The sequence below is a fragment of the Polypterus senegalus genome, chromosome 3, assembly GCF_016835505.1.
Source record: "Polypterus senegalus isolate Bchr_013 chromosome 3, ASM1683550v1, whole genome shotgun sequence".
Lineage (NCBI taxonomy): Eukaryota > Metazoa > Chordata > Cladistia > Polypteriformes > Polypteridae > Polypterus > Polypterus senegalus.
The window spans coordinates 298,766,771-298,781,140 of NC_053156.1; the positions used below are offsets into that span (position 1 = coordinate 298,766,771).

The window sequence follows — 14,370 nt, forward strand, 5'->3', positions numbered from 1 at the left end:
GAGTCATGCGAGCATTCAGAAATCGACTCGAAGAGTGTATTGCTAATGATGGCCACCACCTTGAAGACATCATTTGTAAAACACAGTGGAAAAAAATCTATATTGTGTCCCCTTTCTTGTGTCGTAATGAAATGTATTGTATCTTGTAGCATTTTTATAGAATAAACGTTTGGAATGTGCTACTTCATTTTGGCTCATTACTCTGTGTTTGTAGCTAGAGATCCACAAAGGGAGAAAATCTGTCCCGTATCTTACAATAGTTTTTAATTCCTAAGCTGTCGACAACCTTCCAGGTGTCATCATCAGTGGAAAATGATTAGAATCAAAGGTAACATATACAACGGGTATAGTAAAGGATCCATCCATCCATTATCCAACCCGCTATATCCTAACTACACGGTCACGAGGGTCTGCTGGAGCCAAACCCAGCTAACAGGGCGCAAGGCAGGAAACAAATTCTGGGCAGGGCGCAAGCCCACTGCAGGGCACACACACACACACACACCAGGGACAATTTAGGATCGCCAATGCACCTAACCTGCATGTCTTTGGACTGTGGGAGGAAACCCACGCAGACACCGGGAGAACATGGAAACTCGACGTAGGGAGGACCCGGGAAGCGAACCCGGGTCTTCTAACTGCGAGGCAGCAGCGCTACCAACTATGCCACCGTGTCGCCCCTAAAAAAGAATTCCCCTTTCAAAATATTCCCTTTTTTGCTTTACAGCCTTAAATGAAAACACACAAATCAATATTTCTTCCCATCTTTACTTACTCAATGCAATCTCTAACATCCAAGTGAAAGATATCACAGCTACAGTTCAGGAGAATTTAAAGAAATCAAAAACAAGGAATCCTGAGATGAATAAAGGACCCCCTACAGGTGTAAGTGCCCACCATTTCCATGGTGGTTACAGGCTCCCCTCCACCTGTGATCAGTTGTAATGAGTGTGATTAGTGAAGCTGCTCCTGGTCCATTCATTCTTTTACTTGGCAGAGCAACCGACAGAAAACAACTGACTAGGGGTGGCCAGCCACTTTCAAAAGATCTCAGGGGTAGAGTTGTGGACGGACATAAGGCCGGACAATGACATGAAGCACACAGCAAAATGGACAACACAGTGGCTGAAGGAGAAAAAAGTGAATGTCCTGGTGTGGCCAGTCAGAGCCCAGACCGAAATCACACTGAAAATCTGTGGAAAGATCTGAAGATAGCAGACCACCAACGCTCAGAATCCAATGTGACCGAACTTGAACAGTTCAACTGTAAAGAAGAGTGGGGGGCAAATATGACTAATCTAGGTGGGCAAAGCTGACAGAGAAGAATTAAAGGAAAAGGGGGGGTCAACACAATGACATTAACATTGGGGTGGAGGTGATCCTTTATTAATCTCAGGATTTCTTATTTTTGATATTTTATAATTGAACTGTAGCTGTGATATTTTTCACTTGGATGTTATAGGGTGCAAAGCTGGGAAGAAATATTAGTTTGTGTTTTCATTTAAGGCTGTAAAGCAAAAAAAAAAGAGAATATTTCAAAGGGGGGATTCTTTTCTATACCCACTGTAGCAAGTGAAGGGTGGGGATGGAGGGGGAGGTTGTAAGGGGGTTGGGGGGATTAGTAAGGTGGGCTTCAGAAGGCGTTGTTCATAATTTATTATTTATTATGTGGATGTTCCTTTTTTTTTAAGCCTGCATATGCTGGGTTTTTCTGTCCAAGTGTCTGTTAATGGCGTTTTCATTAGAGAGCCACAGTCTGGCCAGCTCTCTGGCACTCTGAGTGTCGGCCCTGAATTTTACCTTCACAGTGTCCCAGTTAAACGCATGTCCGGTGAAACTCCTATGTGTGTGTAAATCAAATAAAGCATCTATCTATCTATCTATCTATCTATCTATATAGTGCCTTTCACTCTACCTCTCTATTATATAGTTCCTTATATATCTATCTATCTATTATATATTGCCTTTCACTCTATCTATCTATTTATTATATTGTGCCTTTCACTCTACCTCTCTATTATATAGTGCATTTCATTCTATTATATAGTGCCTTTCACTCTATCTATTATATAGTTCCTTATCTATCTATCTATTATATAGTGTCTTTCACTCTATCTATCTATCTATTATATAGTGCCTTTCACTCTATCTATCTATCTATCTGTCTATTGTGGTCCCCTGCCGGGACGGCCAGGAGGACGAGAGGTGGGCTTGTGTCTCCTCCAGACCGCGAGGGGGCGTCCGTCCTGGTTATGTTGGGGGCCTCGGGTAAAGGGCTTGGAAGCCCAGCCCTGTAGGGACCCGTGGCCGTGCCCCAGTGCCTGATTATCTCAGGAGCCCGGCACTTCTGCCACACGAGGAAGGGAGGACAGCCGGCACTTTTGCCACGCTGGGGCGTGGCCAAGGGAAGAATGCCGGGAACACCTGGTGCTCGTCCGGGAATCATATATAAGGGGCCGCCTCCCTTCAGTGAGCAGTGGATGTCGGGTGGAAGTGGACAGAGCTGGAGAGAGGACTGGAGGCGGCCAGGAAAGAAAGGCACAGAGACTGTGAGCCCTGGACTTTGGGGAATCGGTGCAAGAGGCACTGGGGTTTTGGGTTGCACGTAATTTGTAAATAGTGTAAATAAATAGTGTGTGGTGGGACTATGTTGTCCGTCTGTGTGTGTCCGGGTCGGTCAAAGTTCACACTATCTACCTATCTAAATCAGTGACTGCTGGACTTTCCTTCTGACGGCACTGAGGTCTTCCTGTATATGGGCGGCGAGTCTTTTAGACGTCTGTCCCATGTATACTGCTGGGCCTGCCTTTCACAAGCAACACAGTTTACTTACAAACATCCAAACATTAGGGTACCCTGAAATGAGGAAGGGGGCACTGTGTAGAAAAAATGTCATGTGACCGAAATGTTAAAAAATTCCCTACAAATGAATGTCTGTGATGTGCACTTTAATCACGACGCCTGGATTGTCTGGAGCAGCGGGGGAAAAAATCAAAGAACAATGTGTCTTTGTCCTAAAAATTACGCAGGGCGCTGTATATCTTTTCCACTTTCTCGTAGGATGTAATCATCTTTTATATCTTTGTCTTTGAAGAAGGGGCCCGAGTCGCCTCGAAAGCTTGCATATTCTAATCTTTTTAGTTAGCCAACAAAAGGGGTCGTCATTTTGCTTGACGTTTCACTACATTCATAATGGCTAACAGGTACAACACCCTCGTACTACTTTTCTTGTAGGAAAGTATTGTAATCATCCAAAAATTCGACCTCGAGATTTTAATGAATCAACACTTTAGACTTTCCCCCGAATCCAAAAATATCATTTCTGAAATTATGTCCGTGTCTCTGTGTAAATACGATAACCAAGTATTAGGTACAAAATGTGGATTTCTATCAACTTTTGGGCTATTTCCACTAACCAGAAGTGCTACATTGTTTTATTCATGCAGCTTCAGAATCTTGATTGTATTCCACTTTACTTTTATAATAATTGTTCAATATATTATTAATTTGATTTGTCGTCTACAGTTCTTTAATGTACATCTCTCTATTATAAAAAAAAGACTGCGACGGGATGTGATCTTTTGAAGAGAAATCTTTGAGAAACAGAGAGACACCCGTGAGAAGGGCAGATCACGTCATACTTACAACTCTCAGACGCAAGTCCCATGATACACATGCAGAGCAGGTTAGAGATAATGGAAGTAGGAAAATTCGAAAGTCTCAAGAAAATGAGAGTAAAGCGGACATTAGTGCAAAAAATATTACTCCGTGAAATAACGGTATAGCAAAAAGAGATCAAAAATATGGACACAGGTGATATGACAGAGGTATGTAGATATCGCTCAGATTTAAACTTTTAGTCGGAGACTTGTAGATCGTCTATTTCGTGTTGCCATCTGGGAAAAGTAGTGTGTCTTCCCAATGAAATAAAAGATTTGTTATTTGCTGAAAGTGAAATCCCGCAAGAGAAAATTTCAAGCCCCGCGAGACAAAACTTTATGCAAAGAGATTTGGAAAAGTCTCGCCCGCACCTAAAACATTTACAAGCACGCACACGGTTCAACTATTTCTCATTTGTGTGAATGCTATTGTGAGACACAGTTCGTGTAGAGCAGCGGTCCTCAACCTGTGGCTCGCGAATGACGATTGGAAACCATTGGAAATACGGGTTTTGTCTATTCTAATGTGTAAAACGTGTTATTGTGCAAATTTTTTCCATTGGTAGTTACTAGTTTTTTATTATAATTGTCATTCGAGGATAGATGTTGCAGACAATTGAATCAGAATAATTTCAAACGTTTTAATTGTCGCAACTTTTATTATTTTTAACTGTTTACATTACTGTACATCTGTTGTGATGGGAGATTTTGCATATAACTTGATAAATGTTTTGTATGTCTTTATTTATAATTTAGGCAAACCAAGTGGTGAGAGGTATTCATGTTTGCCTTTCCCCATCCCCCTTTTTACGACTGTCTCTTTGTAATTTTATGACAGGATTTGGGGGGATGTGTCTTAAACCAGTTTGATCCCCACACAAAGCCAGGTTAGCTTAACATATGGTCTTGGGGGGGGGTTGAGGTGTTAAATGTACTATTTCTCCCATTGGTCTGAGGTATGGCTATTTGGAATTGGCTAGTCTCAGAGGCCTTTAAGTACCATGATGTCCTATTGGTTCTAGGAATTGGAGAGAACATCTATAAATGTACTTGCTCAACCACATTCTCTCTCTAACCAACATATGATGATAGAAGCATCTCTCTTGCTAACCTGTGATGATGAAGACAACACAATGAAGAGCACAGCTCAGCAGCCATATTGAACAGACATGTGGCTGAAAGCTGAGCACCAACGATGCCTTAACTAGAGACATTTTAAGTAACTGCAAGTCTGTGTGCCACCTGAATTACACATCACCATTTTATCAGGTTGTATGGTTGCTAATATTCAAATGTACTTTGCATTTTGTTATTATTTATGAATATTATCAGTAATACAATATTTTATGTGTAACTTAACTCCTGCTTGTCTTTTTACTACATCTAATTGCCTGAGGTTATAGATATAGAAGGGAAGGTGGGGATAAGTTATATACAGTGGTAAGTCTGTGAGATTAGGCATTCTAAGGCTACATATTAATAATACAATAGGGAAAGTAGAGCAATATATATATTACTCTACCAAGATAAAACAATTGGCGTAGTCGGCAGGATTTTGGGGTAACCAAGTTTTGCACCCTGTTTGCAAATACTGTTTTGATGTATGTGTTTGTTTATGTATGTGAATTTTAGGGCACCCAGTGTACAAATGCGGTGGAAGTAAAACATTGTTTGGTTGCTGAATGGAATATAACCAACAAAGTGTAGAGACTTCATGTGTGTCACAAGGACACCCGCATGTTTGTTAGTGCTGGTGTAGTGAGTCCCTAATTAAAGTGCTAGGGAGTGGTGAAAGATGCATGCGTCATTCATACGGCATTTAAGTGGTTAAAGTGCTAGGGAGTGATGGGACATGCATTCGTCATTCATACGGTACTTATTCGTTTAGAATCTTTGTGTATGTATGTGTATGTTTGCTTACGGGGCAAAAGTAGGCCAACCCATAACGAAATTGTATCAGAGTAAATTGTAGACTTAGAAATGCCTAAGTTCATTTTAAAGTCAGCCATCTTCCAGTGGAGTGGCAGAGGAAGCAGGCTAAAGCTAGGAAACCTGTAGTTCAGGTAGAGAAAGCAGAAGCTGAGCTGAGTGTGCCACAAAATGGAAGGGGGCTGGAAGGATTAAAAGCAAGAAAACAGAGATCAGGTTTAAAGAAGACAGCTGCTGTTATAAGAGGTTTACTAGCTTGTATTATTGGTAATAAGGAAGATCATGATAAGGAAGAAAATAGCAAAGTGAATGAAAGTGAAAGTTATGGAATGTTGAGTGAGAGTTTTGAAAGATGTAACAGTTGGTGTGATAATTGTGAAGTGTTAGCATGTAGAACACCGCTGCTAAAGTAGAAAGCAGTGAAAGAAGTGGAAAAAGAGAAAACCACCCATGGTGAAAGTTAGGGCAATAGTAACCAGATCGGACTGGAACCCTAAAACATGGGTGGGTGACTTACATGAGACAGATGTGTGCTCAGATAAAGAGTGGGAATGTGAGTGTGAGGAAAAGGAGAGAGATGAAAGGAAGGAAAACAGCAAGGGTGTTTTCTTCCTTTATTCTCCACTGCACCACAATCTCCAAGTAATTCTGAGGCCTGTCCAGTATTTAAAGAGCATGCTACACTGATAGATATTTCACCACTGTTAGGAAAGGTAACCAGTGCTGCACTGAAATTTGATTTAGGACAAAGAGATCAGATAGAAGGCAGAGGAGCTGGTGAGTGTGAATGGCAATTGTTGACTAGAGGGCATGAACTGGATATTGGCTTAAGGATACTGAGTAAAGAAAGTGTGGAATTAAACAAAGAACAATGGAAATGAAAGGAATTCAAGTGCTTGTGTGTGAAAGGTCTGAATGTGCTAGTGCAAGAATGGCTGAGTTGGAAAGAAAGTGCACCAGTTTAGGAGTTGGTTTGAATGAAACAGGACAAGCCAAAGAACAAAGGATGGGGGATGGTGCAGCAGGAAGTTTTACAAGCTCAGCAGGAAGCCAGGAATGCACAGGGGTGTGAAGGTCCTAACAGCTGTGCTAGGGCCCAGCTGTAATTAAAAAGCCCACACACTTAGGTTCAGTAATTCGAAACTTGACTGACCAGTTGTTTAAAAAGACAGGCTATGAATCTTCATGTAATAAAATGGAGAAAAGTGAGCTGGTCTTTAGTAAAGAACACAGGTCAGTTTTAGCAGAAATGCTGGATTTAGAACTTGGGTTCTGGAGAGGTTTCAGTCCACACTTTCAGGTAGCAGTTACCATACAATAAAAAAGGACACACGGGCAATTAAATGAAAAAAAATAGAAGGGTAGCAGGAAGACAGGAAAGGAAAATAGTTATTTCTGTTTCAATTTTCTGGCCTTTGCAATAGTGCTACTTCTATTGTAAGGTTTTATGGACTTTGGTTTGGTGCAGGTAATAAATAGTGAAGGCAATTAGCAGAGTAAAATCCATGCAGGAGATCGGGTTACCATTGGCACATTGGAGTGGCGTGGCACTAGTGCCAAGCTGTTCCAATGAATGCCTGGAAGCAAAGTTTGAGTTTTGGCACCAGGTCGACAGCCAAGAAAATGAGATGGACAGAAACTGCTTTGTCACCTTCCATTTTGCAGACCTGCCTACATAGCAGAATGAAGAAAAGACAACAGCAAAGACAAAGACAAAGACATGAAGAAGAACTGAAGAGACAGCAAGGAAAAGACACTTACTGGGGTTTAAGTGAGTAACAAGTCCACAAGTCATGCAATAATAGGACTAGTCACAATAGCTATAGTTTAAAAGGAAAGGTTTGTTCATTACTGCAGCAAATTTATATTCCAAGGGGTGGAAACTGAACAAACCAGTTAGGAATGCCAAAATAAGGGGATTATTTTGGGCTCATAAAGTATACATTCTGGGTATTAATTAATTAAGTGGGATAATTAATATAATTAATATATTAAGGAAAATGTATACTAAGAAAATTGGTGAACTTTTCAGGAAAGCAGGTGCAGCTGATACATTTGCAAGACATATGGGCTCCGATGTTTAGGTATAGTCTAATTGGGAAAATATGGAAGCCCTGCTGAGATTGTCGGCTATGGTGCAGGCACAGGACCAGTGGGCCAATTCTGAACTGAGGTGTTTAGCACAATGAGTATGCATATGGTGAGCAAACAACTCTAGGGGTGGCCTACGGGGAATGATGAGAGTTGCAAGCTTTGATGTCTCATGGTGGTGATGCCAGCCTATACTGGTAAAGGCTGATGGCAGTCAAGAGTTGCACCATGGGTAGGAAAGCACAAGAGGCAACTAAGTCAACCCCAAATGTGTGCAGAGGGGCCACAAATGTTGGTTTGTGAACAGTTTATGCAGTGGCACATGTGCTGTCACTTGGGCAGAAGTGGTTGTACTGGCACCTGTGGCATGTTACCTTTCAAATTTTGATGTTAATTGTACAGCTGCATATGCTTAAACAGATAGTTTGGGACAGGGGTCTAATTAGCAGTTAGACAGAGAACAAGTACAGATTAAAAATTCACACAATAGACTAAATTGTAGTGGGCTAGTTTAGTGGAAGGTGTGGACTTGTCTCATTTTGAACCACCAGATCTGATGACATATGAAGACTGCAGAAAGAGTTGACGCAAGCTGGAGCAGATACAAGTCATCAGGAGCGCTTCCAAGTTCTTCAGATTGTCTTTGAAATAAAGAAGATATGTAATGGACAAATGGTCACGGACAACTTTTAACACTGGGAGAGCAAATACTGCCAATCAATGCACAAGTTATGCATCAGACTCTTGAAACAATTTAAAGACATTGTTTATAAAGACATTGTACAAAACATTCATCGGGGTGGAGTGTTGTGATGTAAGATTTTGCATATAACTTGATAAATGTTTTGTATGTCTTTATTTATAATTTAGGCAAACCAAGTGGTGAGAGGTATTCATGTTTGCCTTCCCCACCCCTTTTACGACTGTCTCTTTGTAATTTTATGACAGGATTTGGGGGATGTGTCTTAAACCAGTTTGATCCCCACACAAAGCCAGGTTAGCTTAACATATGGTCTTGGGGGTTGAGGTGTTAAATGTACTATTTCTCCCATTGGTCTGAGATATGGCTGTTTGGAATTGGCTTGTCTCAGAGGCCTTTAAGTACCATGATGTCCTATTGGTTCTAGGAATTGGAGAGAACATCTATAAATGTACTTGCTCAACCACATTCTCTCTCTCTAACCAACATATGATGAAGAAGCATCTCTCTTGCTAACCTGTGATGATGAAGACAACACAATGAAGAGCACAGCTCAGCAGCCATATTGAACAGACATGTGGCTGAAAGCTGAGCACCAACGATGCCTTAACTAGAGACATTTTAAGTAACTGCAAGTCTGTGTGCCACCTGAATTACACACCACCATTTTATCAGGTTGTATGGTTGCCAATATTCAAATGTACTTTGCATTTTGTTATTATTTATGAATATTATCAGTAATACATTATTTTATGTGTAACTTAACTCCTGCTTGTCTTTTTACTACATCTAATTGCCTGAGGTTATAGATATAGAAGGGAAGGTGGGGATAAGTTATATACAGTGGTAAGTTTGTGAGATTAGGCATTCTAAGGCTACATATTAATAATACAATAGGGGACAGTAGAGCAATATATATATTACTCTACCAAGATAAAACAACATCGAACGGCGTGACGCGGGGATTTACGCACTTCTTCCATTCCCAACAACATATCTTTGCGAAAACAGGGTTTTCCAGCTTGTTGGTTATCAAGTCTAAATACAGAAGTGGACTTGTTGGAGAAGATGATCTTCGTTGTGCTCTTGTAAAGACTGCCCTGAGAACTTCTGATCTGGTGAGAAAGAAGCAGCCTCAACCTTCGCACCGACATTGGCTTTTTACACAAACTGTCGCAACAATTTTGTAGCAATGTAGTTTACTGTTGTTACAGTGGGATGCAAAAGTTTGGGCAACCTTGTTAATAGTCCTTATTTTCCTGTATAAATCGTTGGTTGTTACGATAAAAAATGTCAGTTAAATATACCATATAGGAGACACACACAGTGATATTTGAGAAGTGAAATGAAGTTTATTGGATTTACAGAAAGTGTGCAATAATTGTTCAAACAAAATCAGGCAGGTGCATAAATTTGGGCACCGTTGTCATTTTATTGATTCCCAAACTTTTCGAAGTAATTATTGGAACTCCAATTGGCTTGGTAAGCTCAGTGACCCCTGACCTCCATACACAGGTGAATCCGAGTATTTAAGGGGGTCCATTGTAAGTTTCCCTCCTCCTTTCATTTTCTCTGAAGAGTAGCAACATGGGGGTCACAAAACAACTCTCAAATGACCTGAAGACAAAGATCGTTCACCATCATGGTTTAGGGGAAGGATACAGAAAGCTGTCCCAGAGATTGAAGCTGTCTGTTTCCACAGTTAGGAACATATTGTGGAAATGGAAGACCACAGGCTCAGTTCAAGTTAAGGCTCGAAGTGGCAGAACAAGAAAGATTTCAGATAGACAGAAGCGACGAATGGTGAGAACAGTCAGAGTCAACCCACAGACCAGCACCAAAAACCTACAACATCATCTTGCAGCAGATGGAGTGACTGTGCATCGTTCAACCATTCGGCGCACTTTACACAAGGAGATGCTGTATGCGAGAGTGATGAAGAGGAAGCACAAACAGAGCCGCTTGAGGTCTGCTCAAACACATTTGGACAAGCCAGCTTCATTTTGGAATAAGGTGCTGTGGACCGATGAAACTAAAATGGAGTTATTTGGGCATAACAAGGGGCGTTATGCATGGAGGAAAAAGAAAACAGCATTCCAAGAAAAACACCTGCTACCTCCAGTCAAATATGGTGGTGGTCCATCATGCTGTGGGGCTGTGTGGCCAGTGCAGGGACTGGGAATCTTGTCAAAGTTGAGGGACCATGGATTCCACTCAGTATCAGCAGATTCTGGAGACCAATGTCCAGGAATCAGTGACAAAGCTGAAGCTGCGCCGGGGCTGGATCTTTCAACAAGACAACGACCCGAAACACTGCTCAAAATCCACTAAGGCATTCATGCAGAGGAACAAGTAGAACGTTCTGGAATGGCCATCTCAGTCCCCAGACCTGCTGTGGTGTGAGTTAAAGAGAGCTGTCCATGCTCAGAAGCCATCAAACCTGAATGAACTAGAGATGTTTTGTAAAGAGGAATGGTCCAAAATACCTTCAACCACAATCTAGACTCTCATTGGAACCTACAGGAAGCGTTTAGAGGCTGGAATGTCTGTAAAAGGCGGATCTACTAAATATTGATTTCATTTCTTTTTTGTGGAGCCCAAATTTATGCACCTGCCTGATTTTGTTTGAACAATTACTGCACACTTTCTGTAAATCCAATAAACTTCATTTCACTTCTCAAATATCACTGTGTGTGTCTCCTATATGATATATTTAACTGACATTTTTTATCGTGACAACCAACGATTTATACAGGAAAATAAGGACTATTAACAAGGTTGCCCAAACTTTTGCATCCCACTGTATATTAAGACTGTTACCCACGCTACGCCATGCTTTTCACATTTTCACATAAGTATACAACATCAATACAGTTAAATACACAATGAAGAAAAACAAATAAAAGCAAGTCATAAAGACAAAATTTCATTTAGTTGTAATTAGAAATAAATATTTCACAATATATAATTACATATTGTTTTTGTTATTAATCACTACGCTTTCAATTTGTAACAATTGTAAGATATGGCCGGCCATGTACCCCGGCCAATACCCCCAAGCCGCCAGGTGGAGCCCTCCTTGCAGCATGGAGGTCCCCAGAAGACCAGCAGGGCATCATGGACAATGGAGTTTTTATGCAGCACCCTGCTGGATGCCATGGGGGCCACGAGAGGGAGCTGCAGGGAGGACCAAAGAGTTCTTCGTGCCCTATGTCCCGGAAGTTCATCATAGGAAGAGCAACGGGCTTCCGGGGTGAGAAAAAGTATTGTTTACCCTGACCCGGAAGGAATAAGGACTGGTGGACTGTTGGATTGGGAACACTTCCGGGTCAGGGGATATAAAAGGACTGTGGGAGCTCCCAGACGGTGAGCTGAGTTGGGAGGCAGGGTGGCTAAGCGTCTGGGAGATTGCAGGATTTGGTTATTGGTGTATTGTTTGTTTATTGGGAATTGTGGAGAGGAGCGTGCTTTGTGCACTTTATTATTATAATAAATCCTATTATTGGACTTTTATCTGGTGTCTGACGTGTGGTTCGAGGGTACAAGGGTGCGAGAAAACCCTTAAAGCTGTCACACAATGAAAATACATCCTGCATATCAGATATTTAAATTATGATTCATAACAGTAGCAGAATTACAGTTATGAAGTAGCAACGAAAATAATTTTACGGTTGGGGTCGCCACAGGATGGGAAATCGTATTACAGGGTCGCTAGAAACATTGAGAACCGCTGGTGAAGAGAGAAAGAAACGATATTCACTCACGGACAGTTACACATTGCGTTGTCATGATGTAATTCCAAACACGGAATCAAAATTCAACGCGATATTGACGAAAAGGTAAAATGTGAAAAGAGATCGAATATATGGAGAGAGGTGATAAGACGGAAGGATGTAGATATTGTTCGTATTTAAACTGTAAGGAGACTTGTAGATCGTCTAATTCGTGTTGCCATCAGGGAAAAGTAGTGTTGCCTCCCAATGAAAAGGCGTATCCGCGTGAATTAAAAGTTTTGTTGTTCGGTGAAAGTCAAATCCACATACGCGAGCAGGAGAGACACAAAGTGGCTGGCGTGTAATGCAGGCCAGGGGGTTGGCGAGCGAAGTGAGCAGGGGGTGAAGCTCCCCAGTTTAGAAGAGTGAAGACTAGGAAGAAGGCTTAATAAATAAAGCAGATGAAATATGAGCAAGCTGTCGTCTGACGTGAGGATCGAAGGATCAAAAGTAAATGGAAGGTGTGGAATGAAGACGATTTGAGGATGTCTGGGGGAGAAGAAGAGACAAGTCACTGACTTTAAAACGCTTAAAGCGGCGCACAGGAGCAGAAGCAATCCAGCAGCTGATCGAGCAAAGAGGAGGGAAAAAAAACAAATGTTATTTGATTCCCATTGGATCGCCGTTCAAGAGGGGTTTCGGAGGAGCGAACGTGTCTCCCTGGGGTGCATTCAGCCCCCCTGTTCACAACGGCGGGGGGGTGGTTAAGGGGAAAGTGGTTGGTGAGTGACACAAACAGGGGGAAAGCCCCCCATTAATATAAAAAATAGAATCATTGTGTTGCGGTTTATTCCTCAAATATCCATCTCCATATCTGAGTATACGAGAAAGTCGAGGGGAGCCCACTCCCGATCTTTTTGTTCAATATTTGTTTCTCTTGTCTTAATATTTCCGCCATAGTTACTAAAAGAGGGTTATATACAAATTTGAGCCGCTTTTCTAAAAGAACAGATTCCCATGGAGCACGCACCCCCTGCCAGACACAGGCGCCCACCCGAAACCCCCCCGATGGAAAATCCACCCTGCGGTTAGTGCTGCTGCCTCACAGACTCGCTCAACTGTCTTGGGTTTTAATCCCCCCACAGTTACTGTGGAGTTTCCATACAGTCGATTCAGAAAGGACTCCCCTTTCTTTTTCCACTTATTTGCGTTGTAGATTTGATTTCAAATGAATACATTTGGAGGTGGCACAGTGGGCCGGTGGGTAGCGCTGCTGCCTCACAGTAAGGAGACCTGGGTTTGCTTTCCTGTGTGGAGTTTGCACGTTCTCCCCGTGTCTGCGTGGGTTTCCTCCCACAGGCCAAAGACATGCAGGTGAGGTGGATTGGCGATCCTAAATTGGCCCTGGTGTGCGCCCTGCCCGGGGTTTGTGTCCTGCCTTGTGCCCTGTGTTGGCTGGGATTGGCTCCAGCAGACCCCCATGACCCTGTAATTAGGATACAGCAGGTTGGATAATGGCTGGCTGGATTTACGAATACATTTGCCACTTTGCCCATCAACTTACACTCAATAACCCACAATGACAAAGCGAAGATCTGGTTTTAGAGTAAAAAACAACTCTCTCCAGTGTCCTGTTTGATTCCATTCTTTACTCTGAAACATTACACAAAGCCGCTCTTCTTTTCCTGTGAATGTTCCTCCAAGTCCATCCATGTTTTTTTTTTTTTGTTCCAAACCTGCTTTGACCTGTAGGGGACTCCACAAAGCTCCAGTGCCCAGACACAACCTCAGAGACGCAAGTCCCGGGTTCAGATAACTGCTTTACTACAACAGCACTTTTCTTTCTTATTCCAAACACAAACATTGATACTCCACTCCTCCCAAGTTGAGCTTTGACTTCTTCCACCCGACTTCCAACTCACTGGGGTAGGGCAGAGCGGCTCCTTTTATGTAACGAAGGACCAGGATGTTCTGTGGATGCTAGGACATTGCATGTAGGAAGCACTTCTGGGTCGGGCAGGAATCCCCAACAGGTAGGGCTACCCCACAGGACTACAATTCCCAGCATGCCCTGCTGGTGTCCACACAGGTACATTAACCAATTCTGAACGATTCTCTCTTTGTTATTTTGGTAGAGGCTCCCTGCTTGAAATTGCTACACGATACCACACAAAGTGGCCAACAAAAAGCCTGCACAAATTGGTCTTTTATCCCACGAGACAACACATCCATAACCAGATCAAAGAAGACAGGACTTCAAGACCACCTCTGGTGCAGA

General features: G+C 42.2%; 1 protein-coding gene across 3 annotated transcripts in view; it reads right to left on the bottom strand.

Moving 5' to 3' along the window:
• The window catches only part of LOC120526342 (putative helicase MOV-10), a 166,381-nt gene that overhangs the window by 103,433 nt on the left and 48,578 nt on the right, over positions 1 to 14,370 (bottom strand). The window lies entirely within an intron of this gene.